This window comes from Mustela nivalis, assembly GCF_964662115.1.
Source record: "Mustela nivalis genome assembly, chromosome: 14".
Lineage (NCBI taxonomy): Eukaryota > Metazoa > Chordata > Mammalia > Carnivora > Mustelidae > Mustela > Mustela nivalis.
The window spans coordinates 3,835,695-3,852,359 of record NC_139033.1 but is presented as its reverse complement, the minus strand read 5'-3'; the positions used below and the strand labels follow the sequence as shown (position 1 = coordinate 3,852,359).

The following is a 16,665-nucleotide window of genomic DNA, read 5'->3' as shown; positions in this document are numbered from 1 at the left end:
CTGAACTGAAAAAGTCTTTATTTCACTTTCAATTAAAAAATTTTTTATTTGTGTATGTCAAATATACAAAATATTTATCATAATTAGGGGCACCTGGGTGGCTCAGTTGGTTAAGTGTCGGACTTCAGCTCAGGTCATGATCTCAGGGTCGTGGGATCGAGCCCCAAGTCTGGCTCCTTGCTCAGTGGGGTGTCTGCTTCTTTCTCTCCCTCTGCCCCTCCCCCTGCTTGTGATCTCCCCATCTCAAATAATAAAATCTTTTAAAAAAATCTGTCATACTTGGGACCCTGGGTGGCTCAGTGGGTTGGAGCCTCTGCCTTCGGCTCAGGTCATGATCTCAGGGTCCTGGGATTGAGCCCCGCATCACGCTCTCTGCTCGGCAGGGAGCCTGCTTCCTCCTCTCTCCCTGCCTGCCTCTCTGCCTACTTGTGATCTGTCTCTGCCAAAGAAATAAATAAAATCTTTAAAAAAATTGTTTAAAAAAATCTGTCACATAAGTGTACAATTAGGTGGTGTTAAATACATTCAGTGTTGTATAACCATCACCACTCATTATACCCAAAAGTTTCTCATCATCTCCAACAAAAACTGCATAGTCACTGAACAATAACTCTCCTCCCCTTTCTCCAGCCTCTCATAACCTCCATTCCATCTCAGTGAATTGGCCTATTTGAGGTACCTCACATAAAAGGATTCATATACCATTTCTCCTTTTGTGTGTCTGGCTTACTTCTTTTAGCATAATGTTTTCAAGTTCTGTCCATGTTGTAGCAATATCAAAATTTCATTCCCTTTTCTGGCTAAATGGTATTCCATTGTATGTATATACCACAATTTAGTTATCCTCATTTTAATATGATGGACACTTGGGGTGGTTTCACCTTTTGACTATTGTGAATAACAGTGCTATGAACATGGGTGTACAAATATCAGTCCAAGCCTTCAGTTCTTATGGATTTATACCTAGGAGTTGTGTTGCTGGATCATATGGCTGTTCTGGGTTTAACCTTCTGAGAAACTTCCAAAGTGTTTTCCACGGTGGCTTTACCATTTTATACTCCCATCAGTGATGCACGAGGGTTCCATTTTGTCCACATCCTCACCAGCACTTGTTTTTAGCTGTGTGTGTTTTAATATAATAGCCATCCTAATGAGGGGATGTGAAATGGTATCTCATTATCGTTTTGATGTATGGTTTCTCTAATAACTAGTGAGATTGAGCATACTTTCATGTGTTTATTGGCCATTTATACATCTTTGGAGAAATATCAATTCAAATCCTTTACAAAGTTTTTAGATTGGCTTGTCATTGGAGGAGTTCTTCATAAGTTCTGGATATTAACCTCTTATCAGATATTTTCTGCCATTCAGTAAGTTGACTTCAATTTTTTTTTTAAAGATTTATTTATTTGACAGAGAGAGAGAGAGATCACAAGTAGGCAGAGAGGCAGGCAGAGAGAGGGGAATCAGGCTCCCCGCTGAGCAGAGAGCCCGATGTGGAGCTTGATTGCAGGACCCTGGGATCATGACCTGAGCTGAAGGCAGAGGCTTAACCCACTGAGCCACCCAGGTGCCCCAGACTTCAATTTTTTGATAGTATCCTTTGATGCAGTCTTAATTTTGATGAAATCTAATTTATCTTTCTTCTTTCTATTGCTGCCTGTTTTCCATGTCATATCTATGAAATTGCTGCCAAATCCAATATCATGAAGATTTTCTTCAGTGTTTTCTTCTAAGAGTTTTATAGTTTCAGTTCTTAAGTTTAGGACTTTGATCCATTTTCAGCTAATTTTGTAAATGGCGTAAGGCAATGGTCCAATTTCATTCTTTTGCATGTGGATATTTAGTTTTCCCACCATGATTTGTTGAAAACTGTCCTTTTCCCATTGAATGGTCTTGGTACCCTTGTTGAAAATAAATTTACTGTATGTGTAAAATTTTATTCTTGGATTCTCTATACAATTACATTGGTCTATATGTCTGTCCTGATGCCATTATCATACTGTTATAACTACTGTAGCTTGTAGTAAATTTTCAAAGTTGGTTAGTGTGACTCCTCCAACTTTCTTCTTTTTCAAGATTGTTTTGGTTACTTGAGTCCCCTTGCCATTCCATATGAATTTGGGAACTGGTTTTTCCATTTCTGCAAAGACTACTTAAATTTTGATAGGGATTGCATTGAATCTATAGATTGCTTTGGGTAGTGTTGACGTTTAACAATTTAAGTTTTTTTTTTTTTTTTTTTTTTTTTAAGAGTGTGAGCAGGGATGGAGGAAGGGGGAGAGAGAAAGAGAGAGAGAGAGAGAGAGAATCTTAAGCAGGCACCATGACATGGGGCTTGATCTCACAACTCTGAGGTCATGACCGGAGCCCACATCAAGAGTAGGATGCTCAATGGACTGAGCCACCCAGGTGCCCCAACAATATTAAGTATTGTTATCCTTGAACACAGGATGTCTATTTATTTGTTTTTAATTTCTCTCAGCAATATTTTATAGTTTCAGTGTACATATTTCATCTCTTTGGTTAAATAATTATTTTATTCTTTTTAATGCTATTGTAAATGGAATGGCTTTCCTAATTAGCTTTGCAGATTTTTCATTGCTGGTGTATAGCAATACAACTGATATATTTTTTTAAGATTTTATTTACTTATTTGACAGAGAGAGATCACAAGTAGGCAGAGAGGCAGGCAGAGAGGGAGAGAGGAGGAAGCAGGCTCCCCGCCAAGGAGAGACCCCGATGTGGGGCTCGATCCCAGGACCCTGAGATCATTACCTGAGCCGAAGGGCAGAGGCTTAACCCACTGAGCCACCCAGGCGCCCCAATACAATTGATTTTTATGTGTTGATCTTATGCCCTGCAACTTGGTTGAATTAATTTATTGTTTTGTTGTTGAATTAATTCATTAACTGTAATAGCTTTCTTGTGGACTTTCTTGACATTTTCTTTATATAGGATCATGTCTTCTGTGAATAGAGATAGTTTTATCTGTTCCTTTCTGATTTGGATACCTTTTACTTCTCGTCTCATAGGTCTGGCTAGAACTACCAGTACAAAGTTGAATAGCAGCAGTGAAAGTGGGCATCTTTGTCTCTTTCCTCATCCTAAAGCTTTCAGGCTTTGATCATTGCAGATGAGGTTAACTGTGGGATTTTCCTAAGTACCATTTCTCATGCTGAGAAATTTTCTCCCTATTTCTAGTTTTCTGTGAGTTTTTTTTTTTTTAAAGATTTTATTTATTTATTTGACAGAGAGAAATCACAAGTAGATGGAGAGGCAGGCAGAGAGAGAGAGAGGGAAGCAGGCTCTCCGCTGAGCAGAGAGCCCGATGCGGGACTCGATCCCAGGACTCTGAGATCATGACCTGAGCCGAAGGCAGCGGCTTAACCCACTGAGCCACCCAGGCGCCCCGTCTGTGAGTTTTTATCATGAAAGGGTGTTGGATTATCAAATGCCTTTTCTTCACTAATGGAGATGTTCATCTGGGTTTTTTTCCCCCTTTTGTTCTGGTAATGTGATGTATTAACATTTACTGATTTTCTTATGTTGAACTAAGATTTTCTTATGTCGAACTTTCTTTATGTTGTGTCCCTGGTATGAGTCCCATTTGGTCATGGTGAATGTTTTAATGTGCTGTTGGGAAAGATCTGTTAGTATTGAGAATTTTTGCATCTATATTCATAAGCAATATTGGTCTGCAAATTTCTTTACTTGTGATGTCTTTAACTGGCTTTGGTATCAGATTAATGGTTGCCTCATAGAATGAGATATGATGTGTTCCTTTCTTTTCAGTTTCTGGAAAAATTTGAGGATTGGTGTTAATTCTTTGTTTAGTAGAATTCACTGGGGAAGCCATCTGGTACAGAATTTTTCTTTTTTTGGGAGCTTTATCATTACTTATTTAATCTTTTTACTTGTTAGAGATCTGTTGAGATTTTCTATTTCTTGAACCAGTTTAAGTAATTTGTATGTTTTAAGGAATTTGTCTATTTTTTTCCAGATTATAGAATTTGTTGACATAGAGTTCTTCACAGTATTCACTTGTAATCCTTTTTATTTCTGTAAAGTCATTATTGAATGTCTTTACTTTCATTTTCAATTTAATTATTTGTCTCTTTGTCAGTCTAAGGTTTTGTCACTTTTGCTTATCTTTTCAAAGAACCAACTTTTGGTTTTATTGATTTTTTATTTTTCCATTTCCTACTTTGTCTTCTCTCTAATTTTTATTATTTTCTTCATTATGCTAGATTTGTGTTTAGCTTGCTCTTCTTTTTGTAGTTTCTTAAGGTGTAAGTTATTATTGACTTGAGATCTTTCTTCATTTATTTTCAAGTAAGCTCTGTGCCCAGTGTGGAGCCCAACAAGGAGCTCAAACTCACAACCCTGAGACTAAGACCTGAGCTGAGATCGAGTCTGATGCTTAACTGACTGAGCTAACCAGGCACCCCAAGACTTTCTTCATTTTTTTTAAAGATTTTATTTATTTATTTGACAGAGAAAGATCACAAGTAGGCAGAGAGAGAGAGAGGGAAGCAGGCTCCCCGCTGAGCGGAGAGCCCGATGCGGGACTCGATCCCGGGACCCTGAGATCATGACCTGAGCCGAAGGCAGCGGCTTAACCCACTGAGCCACCCAGGTGCCCTGACTTTCTTCACAGTGATAAAGTTTCCTTGAGTACTGCTTTTGTTGCATCCCTTAAGTTTTTATGAGTTGCATCTTCATTTCTGAAAAACATTCTTTTAAAATTCTGAGAAAATTTAGAATTCTTCGTAATTCTGGTTGGGGACTTGTTTTCTTTCAGTCCTTTAAAAATGTTGCTCTCCTGTCTCCTCTCGCTTGAATTGTTTCTGATGAGAACTCTTCTGTCATTCTCACCTTTGCTCCGTATTTTCATCCCGCCCCCTTCACCCACCACATGGCTACTTACAATTACTTTAAAAAAAGATTTTATTAATTTATTTTAAAGAGCAGGTGAGTGGGGGGAGAGAGAGAGAATCTCAAGCTGACTGTGCTGAGTGTGGAACCTGACATGGGAGCCAACATGAGGCCCAATCTCATGACTGAGATCATGGCCTGAGCATAAATCAAGAGTCAGACACTTAACTGACTGAGCTACCCAGGTGCCCCTACTTACAATTATTTTATCATGTATTTTCAGCATTTGATTATGAATACCTTGGTGTGGTTTTCCTGTTTATTCTACTTGGGGTTAATTGAACTTCTTGGATTTTGGGGTTTACAGTTTTCTCCAAAATAGAAAAACAAAACAAAACAAAACAAAACAAATCCAGAGATTAATTTGGCCATTATTTTCTTACCATCTTTTTCTGTTTTACATCTTTCTCTTGACACTTCTCTTTTTTAAAGGATTTTATTATTTATTTGACAGAGAGAGAGACATCAAGAGAGGGAACAGAAGCAGGGGGAGTGGGAGAGGGAGAAGCAGGCTCCTTGTAGAGCAGGAAGCCCAATGTGGGGCTCGATTCTGGACCCTATGATCATGGCGTGAGCCAAAGGTGGACAGTTCACAACTGAGCCATCCAGGCGCCCTCTATTGACACTCTAATTACACATATGTGAAGCTGCTTAATGTTGTCTTATAATTCACTGATGCTGTTTTCCCCAGTCTTTTTATGTTTTTTTTTTGTTGATAGTTTCTTTGCTGTATTCAAGGCTACAAATCTTTTCTTCTGCAGTATCCAATGTTCTGTTCTTCCCAACCAGTATATTTTGTATCTCAGACACTGTAGTTTTCATTTCTGTAATTTTGACTTAGGTCTTCTTTATATCTTACATTTTTTCTCTCAACCTGTTCATGGTCTCCTTTACTTTTTTGGATATACAGTGTATAACCACTTTTTAAATATTCTAATCTACTAATTCTATCATCTAAATAACTCTTGGGTCTATTCCTGTTGGTGGATTTTTCTCTCCTATATGGGTCTTACTTTCCTGCTCCTTCATATGCCTCGTAATTTTTATTGGGTTCCAGACACTGTGTATTTTACACTGTTGGATGTTTTGTATCATTTGTATTCCTTTAAATGTTCTTGAGCTTTGTCCTGTGACAGTTACTTGGAAATACTTTTATGTTTTATTAGATGGGTCCAGAATGTCCTTTCATCTGTGGCTAATTTACCGCATTGAGACAACACCTTTTTGAGAACACTAATTGATGCCTCATGTGTTAGTCTTTCTATTCTGGTGTTGAGAGTGTGAAATATTCCTGGCTATGTGTGAGCTCTGTGGAGCCCTGCTCCTTTCTTCCAGTTCCTTTTCTGGCCTCGATAGTTTCTCATACAGATGTACTAAAATCAAGGTGAACCTTTGCAGATATTCAGTGATTTCTTTCCCTCTGAAATTCTTTTACCTTGTCCCACGATTCTAGGCATTCCAAGGAAACTTCTGGGTTCTGTTTTGTTATGTTCTCTCTGATCCATGGTTTGGAAATGCTCTACACATTGTATTTTGGGGCAGTTGTAGGGTTTATGTCATTAGTTTTCCTTCTGTCAGAGATCTCTGTCCTGTACTGCCTGTTGTCTGTCTGAGACCTGTTGTTTCATATATTTCACGTTTTAGTTGTTTAAGGTGGGAGGGTTAAACTCCTTTTTATTCCTTTAGTCTGAATTGGGTTATCAGCCCATTAATATTCTTTTAGCCTATTAACGTTTAATGTAATTATTGATACGGTCATATTTAGGTTGGTTCTTTTGCTATTTTCCTATTTGTCCATCTTAATTTTCTGTTTTCCTGATTTCTTTAGTTTTTAGTATTCCATTTTAATTCCTCATATTAGACTTTTTTAGTTATACTTTTTGCACTTTACTAAGTATTTGCTTTAAGGATTACAATATACATGAAAAACTTTTCACAATCTACCTAGAGTTATTAATATTTTGTTAGTTCACAAAAAATATAAAAATATTGCAACCATAGAGGTCCATTTACCCATCACCCGTATTTTATGCAATAGTTGTTATAGGTATTAGATCTTCATATATCAGAAACCCCACTATACAATGTTGAGTTTTCCACTCAGTTACAGGTATATTAATGAAATTTAGAGAAAAATCTTTTAATCAATTGACAATTGTATTAGTTATCTATTACTGCATAGCAAGTTACCTCCTATCTTAGTGACTTATAATAATTAACATTTATTCCACAGTTTCTGTGAGGCAGGAATCAGAATTGGCTTTGCTAGATGATTCTGGCTTGTACCTTCTTAGGAGATTACAGTCAAAATACTGGTCAGCGCTGCAGTCATTTAAAGGGTTGACTCGAGCTGGAGGATCTGCTTCCAAGTTCTTACCTCACAGCATACTGATTACGTTTCTTGCCATATGGGCCTCCCCATAAAGCTGATTGAGTGCTGTCATGACATGACATCTGGCTTCTCCCAATGTGAATGTTCTGAGAAAGATGGAAGGGGGAGGTTTGTTTAGTGTTACTGTAAATTGAGATATAATTCTCATACTGTAAAACTCACACTTAAAAAAAAAATTTATTTGCCAGAGAGCACAAGCAGGGGGAGCAGCAGGCAGAGGGAGAAGCAGGATCCCCACTGAGCAAGGAGCCCGATGTGGGACTTGATTTCAGGACCCTGAGATCATGACCCAAGCTTAAGGCAGACATTTAACTGAGTGAGCCCCCCAGGTGTCCCTAAAAGTCACACTTTTTAAAAAAAATTTATTTATTTGACAGACAGAGATCACAAATAGGTATAGAGGCAGGCAGAGAGAGAGAGAGAGGAGGAAGCAGGCTCCCTGCCGAGCAGAGAGCCCGATGTGGGACTTGATCCCAGAACCCTGAGATTATGACCTGAGCTGAAGGCAGCGGCTTAACCCACTGAGCCACCCAAGCGCCCCTAAAAGTCACACTTTTAAAGTGTATAATTTAGTGGATATTTAGTGTATTCACAAAGCTATGGAATCACCACTGTGGTTTAATTCCAGAATATTTTCATCACCCTAAAAGGAAACCCTCTACCTGTTAACTGTTATTACCATTTCACCTTCCCCTGGCAACCACTAATCTCCTTTCTGTCCCTAAGGATTTGCCCGTTTTTGACATTTGATATAGGTGAAACAGTATTTTATGTGGCCTTTTGTGTCTGGCTTCTTAGCATAATGTTTCCAAGGCTTATCCATGTTGTATTATCTATCAGTGTATGTATATGCTTCATTCTTTTTTATTACTAAATAACACTCCATTGTATGGATACATGTCTATCCATATGTCAGTTGAACATTTGGGTCATCTCCCCTTTTTGGCTATTATGAATAATGCTACTGTGAACCTTTGTGTACAGGTTTTTGTGTGGATATATATTTTTTAAATTATCTTGTGTATATAACCACTAGTGGAATTGTTAGATCATGTGGTAACTCCATGTTTTACTTTTTGTGGAACTGCCAAACTGTTTTCCAAAACAGCTGCACCATTTTATAGTCCTACTAGCAATGTAGGAAAGTTCTGGTTTCTCTACATCCTGGCTAGCATTGTTATTGTCTGGTTTATTATTATTATTATTATTATTGTCATCCTAGTAGATGTGAAGTGGTATCTCATGACTGATTTGTATTTCCCTAATGATTAATGGTGTTGAGCAACTTTTCATGATCTTATTGGCCATTTATATATCTTCTTTGGAGAAATGTCTATTCAAGTTCTTTTGCCCACATAATAATTGGATTTTTTAAATGGTTGAGTTGTTAAAAAAAAAAAAAAAAGGTTGAGTTGTAAGTGTTCTTTAAATGTTCTGGATACTAAGACTTTATCTGTGATTTACAAATAATTTATCCAATTCCTTGGACTTTTTTTTTTTTTTTTTACATTCTTGGTTGTGTCTTTAAAGCACAAATATTTTAAATTTTTATTTTAAATTATTTTAGTCCAATTATCTATTATTTCCTTGATTGTATGTGTTTTAGTTGTTATTTCTCAAAAATTCATGCTTAATCCAAGGTCATGAAGATTTATGCCTATGTCAATGTCTTTAATGACCTCACTTTGGACATCTTACACTCTCACTTCATATTCTGGTGGTCAAACAGACCAGTCCTGATTGTGTGGGAGGGAACTATATAGAAGAGATAAATAACAGAAAGGATTACTGAGATCATTTTGAAATTACTAGGCCGACTGGCTTAATTTCTGTAAACCTCAATTCCCAACTGGTCTCTTTTCCCTTGACCTGAAAGAAAAATTTTTTTAATGATTTTTTTTTTTTTTTTGACACAGAGCATGCAAGCTATAAGCAGTGGGGGAATGGCAGGCAAGGGAGAAGCAAGCTTCTTGCTGAGCAAGGAGCCCAATGTAGGGCTCAATCCCACAACCCTGGGTCCATGACCTGAGCAAAAGGCAGCTGCTTAACCAACTGAGCCATCCAAATGCCCCTGAAGAACTTTTTAGTAATTCCTGTAATGCAGCTCTGCTACTTGCTGACTCTTCCTTTTATCTGAAAATGTCTATATTTCACCTGCATTTTCAAGAATATTCCCACTTGGTAATAGAATTCTGGGTTGACATGTTTTATTTTCATACCTTTAAAGAGGTTATCCCATTTGTCTTTTAATGATCGTGACTTCTGATGAGAAGCTTGCAGTATTGCAATATACTGCAGAATATTGCAGTATATAATTGAAATGTGGTTTTTTAAGTGTGTCATTTTTGTTGCCTTCAAAATTTTCTATTTTTAGTTTCCAGCAACTTGACAATGAAGTCCTTGGGTACAGCTCTCTTTGTATTTATTCCATTAGGGGTTTGTTATGATTCTAGAACTTTCTCCAAATTTGGAAAATTTTGGCCATTATTAAAAAAAACTCTGGGGCCCTGGGCTAGCTCAGTAGAGCATGTGACTCTTGATCTCAGGGTCGTGAGTTCATGCCCCAAGTTGGAGCCTACTTAAAAGCAAAAAACCATCCTGTTTCTGCCTAATGCCTTCCTTCTTCTCCTTCTGGGATCCCAATTATTTATAGGTATGCTAGACTGTTTGATGTCCCAAGATGCTCTGACCATTTTTTTTTCACGTTTAAAAAAATTTTTTTTAATTTAAATTAACATATAATGTATTATTTGTTCAGGGGTACAGGCCTGTGATTCATCAGTCTTATGTAATAGCCAGTGCTCATTACAACACATACCCTCTCCAGTGTCCATCACCCAGTTACTCCATCCCTTCCTCACCTTCCCCTCCAGAAATGCTGTTTGTTAGATTCTCTTATGGTTTGTCTCCCTCTCTGCTTTCATCTTGTTCCATTTTTTCCCCTCTCTTCCCCAGTGATCCTCTGCCTTGTTTCTTAAATTCGACATCAATGAGATCATCTGATAATTGTCTTTCTCTGACTGACTGACTTTGCTTAGCATAATACCCTCTAGTTCCATCCATGTCCTTGCTAATGGCAAGATTTCATTTTTTGATAGCTGGATATTCCATTGTGTGTGTGTTTGTGTGTGTGTGTACACGTATCACATCATCTTTATCCATTCATCTGTTGATGGACATCTGGCTCTTTCCAAAGTTAGGCTATTATGGACATTGGGCTATAAACATTGGGGTGCACATGTCTCTTCGGATCACTACATTTCTGTCTTTGGGTAAATACCCAATAGTGCAATTGCTGGGTCATAGGGTAGCTCTGTTTTCAACTTTTTGAGTTTTTCACACTGGTACACCAGCTTGCATTTCCACCAGCAGTGTGTGAGGGTTCCCCTTTTCTGCATACTTGCCAATATCTGTTGTTATCTAACTTGTTAATTTTAGCCATTCTCATTGGGATGAGATGGTATCTCATTGTGGTTTTCATTTGTTCCCCTGATGCTGAGTGATGTAGAGTCTTCTGTCCATTTCTTGACTGGATTGTTTCTTGGGTGTCGAGTTTGATAAGTCCTTTATAGTTTTTGGATACTAGCCCTTTATCTGTCATTCACAAATATCTTCTCCCATTGTCATTTATCAAAAATTTTTTGTAAGATTTATTTATTTATTTTTAAAGATTTTATTTATTTATTGGTCAGAGAGAGAGAGAGAGCGAGCACAGGCAGAGTGGCAGGCAGAGTCAGAGGGAGAGGCAGGCTCCCTGTGAAGCAAGGAGCCCGATGTGGGACTCGATCCCAGGACGCTGGGATCATGACCTGAGCCGAAGGCAGCTGCTTAACCAACTGAGCCACCCAGGCGTCCCAAGATTTATTTATTTGAGAGAGAGAGTGAGAGAGAGCATGAGAGGGAATTAGGTCAGAGGGAGAAGCAGACTCCTCATGGAGCTGGGAGCCTGATGAGGGACTTGATCCCAGGACTCTGGGATCATGACCTGAGTTGAAGGCAGTCTTTTAACCAACTGAGTCACCCAGGCGCCCCTCAAATTTTTGTTCTGTTGACTGTTTCCTTTGCTGTGTAAAAGCTTTTGATATTGATGAAGTTCCAATAGTTCATTTTTGCCTTTGTTTCCCTTACCTTTGGAGACCTGTCTAGCAAGAAGTTGCTGTGGCCAACATTGAAGAGGTTGCTGCCTGTATTCTCCTCTAGGATTTTGGGTGGATTCCTGTCTCACATTTAGGTCTTTCATCCATTTTGAGTTCATTTTTGTGTATGATGTAAAGAAATGGTCCAGTTTCATTCTTCTGCATTTGGCTGTATAATTTTGCCAGCACCATTTGTTGAAGAGATTTTTTTCTATTGCATAGTCTTTCCTGTCTTTGTCAATGATTAGTGGACCATAGAGTTGAGGGTCCATTTCTGGGCTCTCTAATCTGTTCCGTTGATCTATGTGTCTGTTTTTGTGTCAGAATCATACCGTCTTGATGATTACAGCTTTGTAATAAGGCTTGAAGTCTGGGATTGTGAGGCCGCCAGTTTTGGTTTTCTATTTCAGTGTTCCTCTGGCTATTCAGGATCTTTTCTGGTTCCATACAAATTTAAGGATTATTTGTTGCAGTTTTGCAAAAAAGGTTGATGGTATTTTGATAGGGATTGCATTAAATGTGTAGGTTGCTCTAGTAGCATAGACATTTTAAAAAAAATTTTTTATTTCTTTATTTGACAGAGAGAGATCACAAGTAGGCAGAGAGAGAGGAGGAAGCAGGCTCCCTGCTGAGCAGAGAGCCCGATGCGGGACTTGATCCCAGGACCCTGGGATCATGACCTGAGCCGAAGGCAGAGGCCCTAACCACTGAGCCACCCAGGTGCCCCTAGCATAGACATTTTAACAATATTTTTCTTCCAATCCATGAGCATGGAATGTTTCTCCATTTTTTTGTGTCTTCCTCAATTTTTTTCATGAGTGTTCTATAGTTTTTGGAGTATAGATCCTTTGTCTCTTTGGTTAGGTTTATTCCTAGGTATCTTATGGTTTTGGGTGCAGTTGTAAATGGGATCAACTCCTTAATTTCTCTTTCTTCTGTCTCATTGGTATGTAGAAATGCAACTGATTTCTGTGCATTGATTTTATATCCTGCCACTTTGCTGAATTCCTGTATGAGACCTAGTAATTTGGGGGTGAAGTCCTTTTGGGTTTTCCACACACAGTATCATATCATCTGCAAAAAGTAAGAGTTTGACTTCTTTGCCAAATCAGATGTCTTTTATTTCTTTTTGTTGTCTGATTGCTGAGGCTAGGACTTCTTTCTAGTACTATGTTGACTAGCAGTGATGATAGTGGACATCCCTGCCGTGTTCCTGACCTTAGGGGAAAAGTTCTCAGTTTTTCTCCATTGAGAATGATATTCGCTGTAGGTTTTTCACAGATGGCTTTGATGATATATACAGAGGTATGTACCCTCTGTCCCAACACTGAAGAGTTTTGATCAAGAAAGGATGCTGTACTTTGTTGAATGCTTTTTCTGAATCTACTGAGAGCATCCTATGGTTCTTGTTCTTTATTAATGTATGCATATCACCTTGATTTGCAGATGCTGAACCAAACTCACAGCCCAGGAATAAATCCCTCTTGGTTGTGATGAATAATCCTTTTCATGTACTGCTGGCTCCTATTAGTTAGTATTTTGGTGAGAATTTTTGCATCCATGTTCATCAGGAATGTTGGCCTGTAATTTTTTGGTGGGGTCTTTGTCTGGTTTTGGGATCAAGGTAATGCTGACCTCATAGAGTTTTGAAGTTTTCCTTCCATTTTGATTTTTGAAACAGCTTCAGAAGAATAGCTATTTTTCCTCTGTTCTTTAGATTGGATGTCTATCACTCTTTTTCAGAGTTAAGAAACTCGATCCATCTAGGCCAAATTTGTTTATCCCTAATCATTTACTTAGCTGCTTTCACACTGCAGTGGCAGAGACGAGTAGTTGTAATGGAAACTTTTGACCCTCAAAGCCACAAGTACTATGATCCTTTGCAGAAAATGTTTTGTAGCCCCTGCTTTTTTATTTTTTCCTTCAAGCTTAATGATCCTTCAACATGTCATCTTCAATGTGCTATTAATCCCACTTATTGAATTTAGTTATGGTACTGTATATTTCAGTTTAGAATTTTATTGGGTTCATTACTTTTTGTCTGCTGACAATTCCTATGTGTGCATCCATTATAAGCTTATTTTCCCTTACATTCTTTGGCATCATTGTAATAGTTGATTTAAAAATCTTGAGTGTTAATAACATCTGGGTCATCTCCAAGTCAGTTTACGTTAATTACCTTCTCTCTTTGGTATGGATCACATTTTCCTCTGTAGTAATTTCGAATTATTTCCTAGATAGTGTGATAATATAGTGAAGAAGTTCTGAAGAATATTTTAAAAACAGGCACTTGGCTGAACTCAGACTTAAAACTTGGATTCCCCTGTGGTGGGCAGCAGTTGGTCTTTCTTTTCAGCTCTTTCAGTGGGCTGCTTGGAGTCTGCTATATTTAGAGATTAAAGATTTAGGCAGAGTTTATACACAGACCATGGGTACTCACTCACTCTTTCAGAGATTGACTCCCTCACTTTTAAGGTACTGGGGTGATTCCAAACCATTTCCTTTGGTGACTGAAGCTAAGATTGCAGGTTTCTTTTTATTTATTTATTTTTAATAATTAATTAACATATAATGTATTATTAGCCCCAGGGGTATAGGTCTGTGAATCACCAGGTTTATACGCTTCATAGCACATACTTTCTCCAATGTCTATAACCCCACCACCCTCTCCCTACCCCCCTACCCCCGGCAACCCTCAGTTTGTTTTGTGAGATTAAGAGTCTCTTACGGTTTGTCTCCTTCCCAATCCCATCTTGTTTCATTTATTCTTTTCCTACTCCCCAACCCCCCCACATTGCATCTCCACTTCCTCATATCAGGGAGATTGTATAATTGTCTTTCTCCGATGGACTTATTTCACTCAGCATAATACCCTCTAGTTCCATCCATGTTGTCACGAATGGCAAGATTTCATTTCTTTTCATGGCTGTGTAGTATTCCATTGTGTGTGTGTGTGTGTGTGTGTGTGTGTGTATACACACATCACATCATCTTTATCCATTCATCTGTTGATGGACATCTACGTTCTTTCCATAGTTTGGCTATTGTGGACATTGCTGCTATAAACATTCCGGTGCATGTGCCCCTTTGGATCACTACATTTGTATCTTTAGGGTAAATACCCAGTAGTGCAATTGCTGGGTCGTAGGATAGCTCTATTTTCAACTTTTTGAGGAAACTCCATGCTGTTTTCCAGAGAGATTGCAGGTTTCTATCCAATTTTTAACTACCTTATGGTGGCAACTGGGGATTGTCCTCAGGCAAAAAGCCATAAAAATGGGCACTCGGTGGCATTTCCTTCCAAAGGGCAACTCCCATTTGGTTGGTTGGTCTTCACTGCCTTAAGGTACTTGTTTTCTTCATTTTGTTGAGAATCTATAGTTGTCATTTGTGGGAGGGTTGGACGAGTAGAAGCTCTTCCACCATTAGCAGAAGCAGAACCTTCTTCACTGCTTTGTAAAAGACATTTTCTATAGTTTAAAGTTATTTTTAGCAGAAGGATTGTTTAATTTACAGCCCACCATTGCTGGAGATCGAAACAGTGGCTGGCAGTTATTTTCATTTATTTTTATGGTTTGTTATTTTAATGACAGCAATGGGGATTCAAGATTTTAACATTGAAATCTGGTTGCTTCAGATGCCTCAAAGAGGTGTTTGGTCCTGGCCCTTCCTTCCTAGGGACTCCTGATTTATACAAGACCGTGCTCTTAGTAGTAGTAGTCCACACTGCCACAACACGGCTGGGAATGAAGTCTGCATACATCTCCGGACAGCAGCTGAGTCAGAAGGGCCCAGGCAGCCCAAACTCCAGCCCTTCTTTGCCTAATAGGGTTGGTGGTCCCTCACCTCCTCCAACAGAATGTTGTTTGCACAGTCCTCTGTTTATAGACACCCCTATCCCCCTTTTGTTTAAGCCACACAAGTCACATCTACAACACCGGGATGTGATTACCTTCTGATAAGCTGGACAAAGACGGTAGAAACACCTGAGGCAAACTGACCTTGAAAATTTTTTTGGTATATAAAATGGGTAATAAAATCTTCTTCGTCTGTATCATGAGGTTTTATTAAAAATATGAGGTGATTACCATTTTGGCTTACAAACGTGGAATATGGACTGGATTTGAGAAGACCAGGGCAGAGGTGGTTGCAACAATCATCATTCATTTTGGGCAATGGTTAGATTTAAAATGTTTTGGGGCTACTAAGCCAGTCAGCTACCACACAGAGTCTAATGACTGTATTTTCGGAGGGTGGGGACTATCTGTAACAGTGTGCTGGAGAGCAAGTACAGGGGTTAAGGTCACAGGCCAGTGTTTGGAGCTATCAGGTAGTGATCTTGGAGGCCTCGTTGAGTTCCTCTGTAAAACTGGTGATGGTAGTGGCCCTCACCATCAAAATTCCACGTAGGATTAAGTACTTCTAGTCCTCTACGTTCTCTTTGGATCATGGTTGTGGCTCCTCGCTTCAGGTCCTCCTCCAATTTGCTAAGCCTGGCAGGCATTGCCTCAGCCACACTGTCAGGGAAACTACTGGGTGGGGCTGAAAACAAAGGCCAGGGCTGCTGCTCTGAGTCACTGCCAGGCCCTTCCTTTGCTTATTTGGAACAGGGTCATTTAACGAGTTATTAACCCATTTTATCAATGATACCTCAGCCCTGACTTCCCCACCTTGTCCCTGAGGATAATTTTCTAAATGCTTTGCTGAATCTACTCTTGCTTTCTACTGACTCTGGCTTCTGTCCCTCTTCTATCTTGTGGACTGACTTCAGCCAAGTGGCTTAGAATGACACTGCTCTTTATTTTAAAATAGACTGGGAGTTTAGCCCATTGAATCTTTTGTTCCAAGGCTGTTCAAGAAAAGCCTGCAGATTTGGGAACTAATACAAGTTCACAATGACTGATGGGGAGCTTCACAATGCAGTGATTAACTTTTCCCTCAAAATAAGTAGCAGGACTCTAAAGTACATGAAGTGAGAAAGGGCACAGGTAGTGTTTATTACGAAAAACAAAAACATCACCACTGGTTTGCAGAATCTGATTAGAGGTTGATACCCTTGGCCTTAGGCAGCCAAAATGTTAAGGACCTATTACGCAGAACCTGTCGCATTTGAGTTATTGCAGAGAACAAGTGGCTTCTTGTAAGCGCCTCTATGTTCACTGCTGAGGACATATCATGTTTCTGTTGTGAGCATTTTGC

General features: G+C 38.9%; 1 long non-coding RNA gene across 1 annotated transcript in view; it reads left to right on the top strand.

Annotated features, from left to right (window-relative positions):
• Positions 1-16,665, top strand: part of LOC309848284 — a 76,572-nt gene that overhangs the window by 18,034 nt on the left and 41,873 nt on the right. The window lies entirely within an intron of this gene.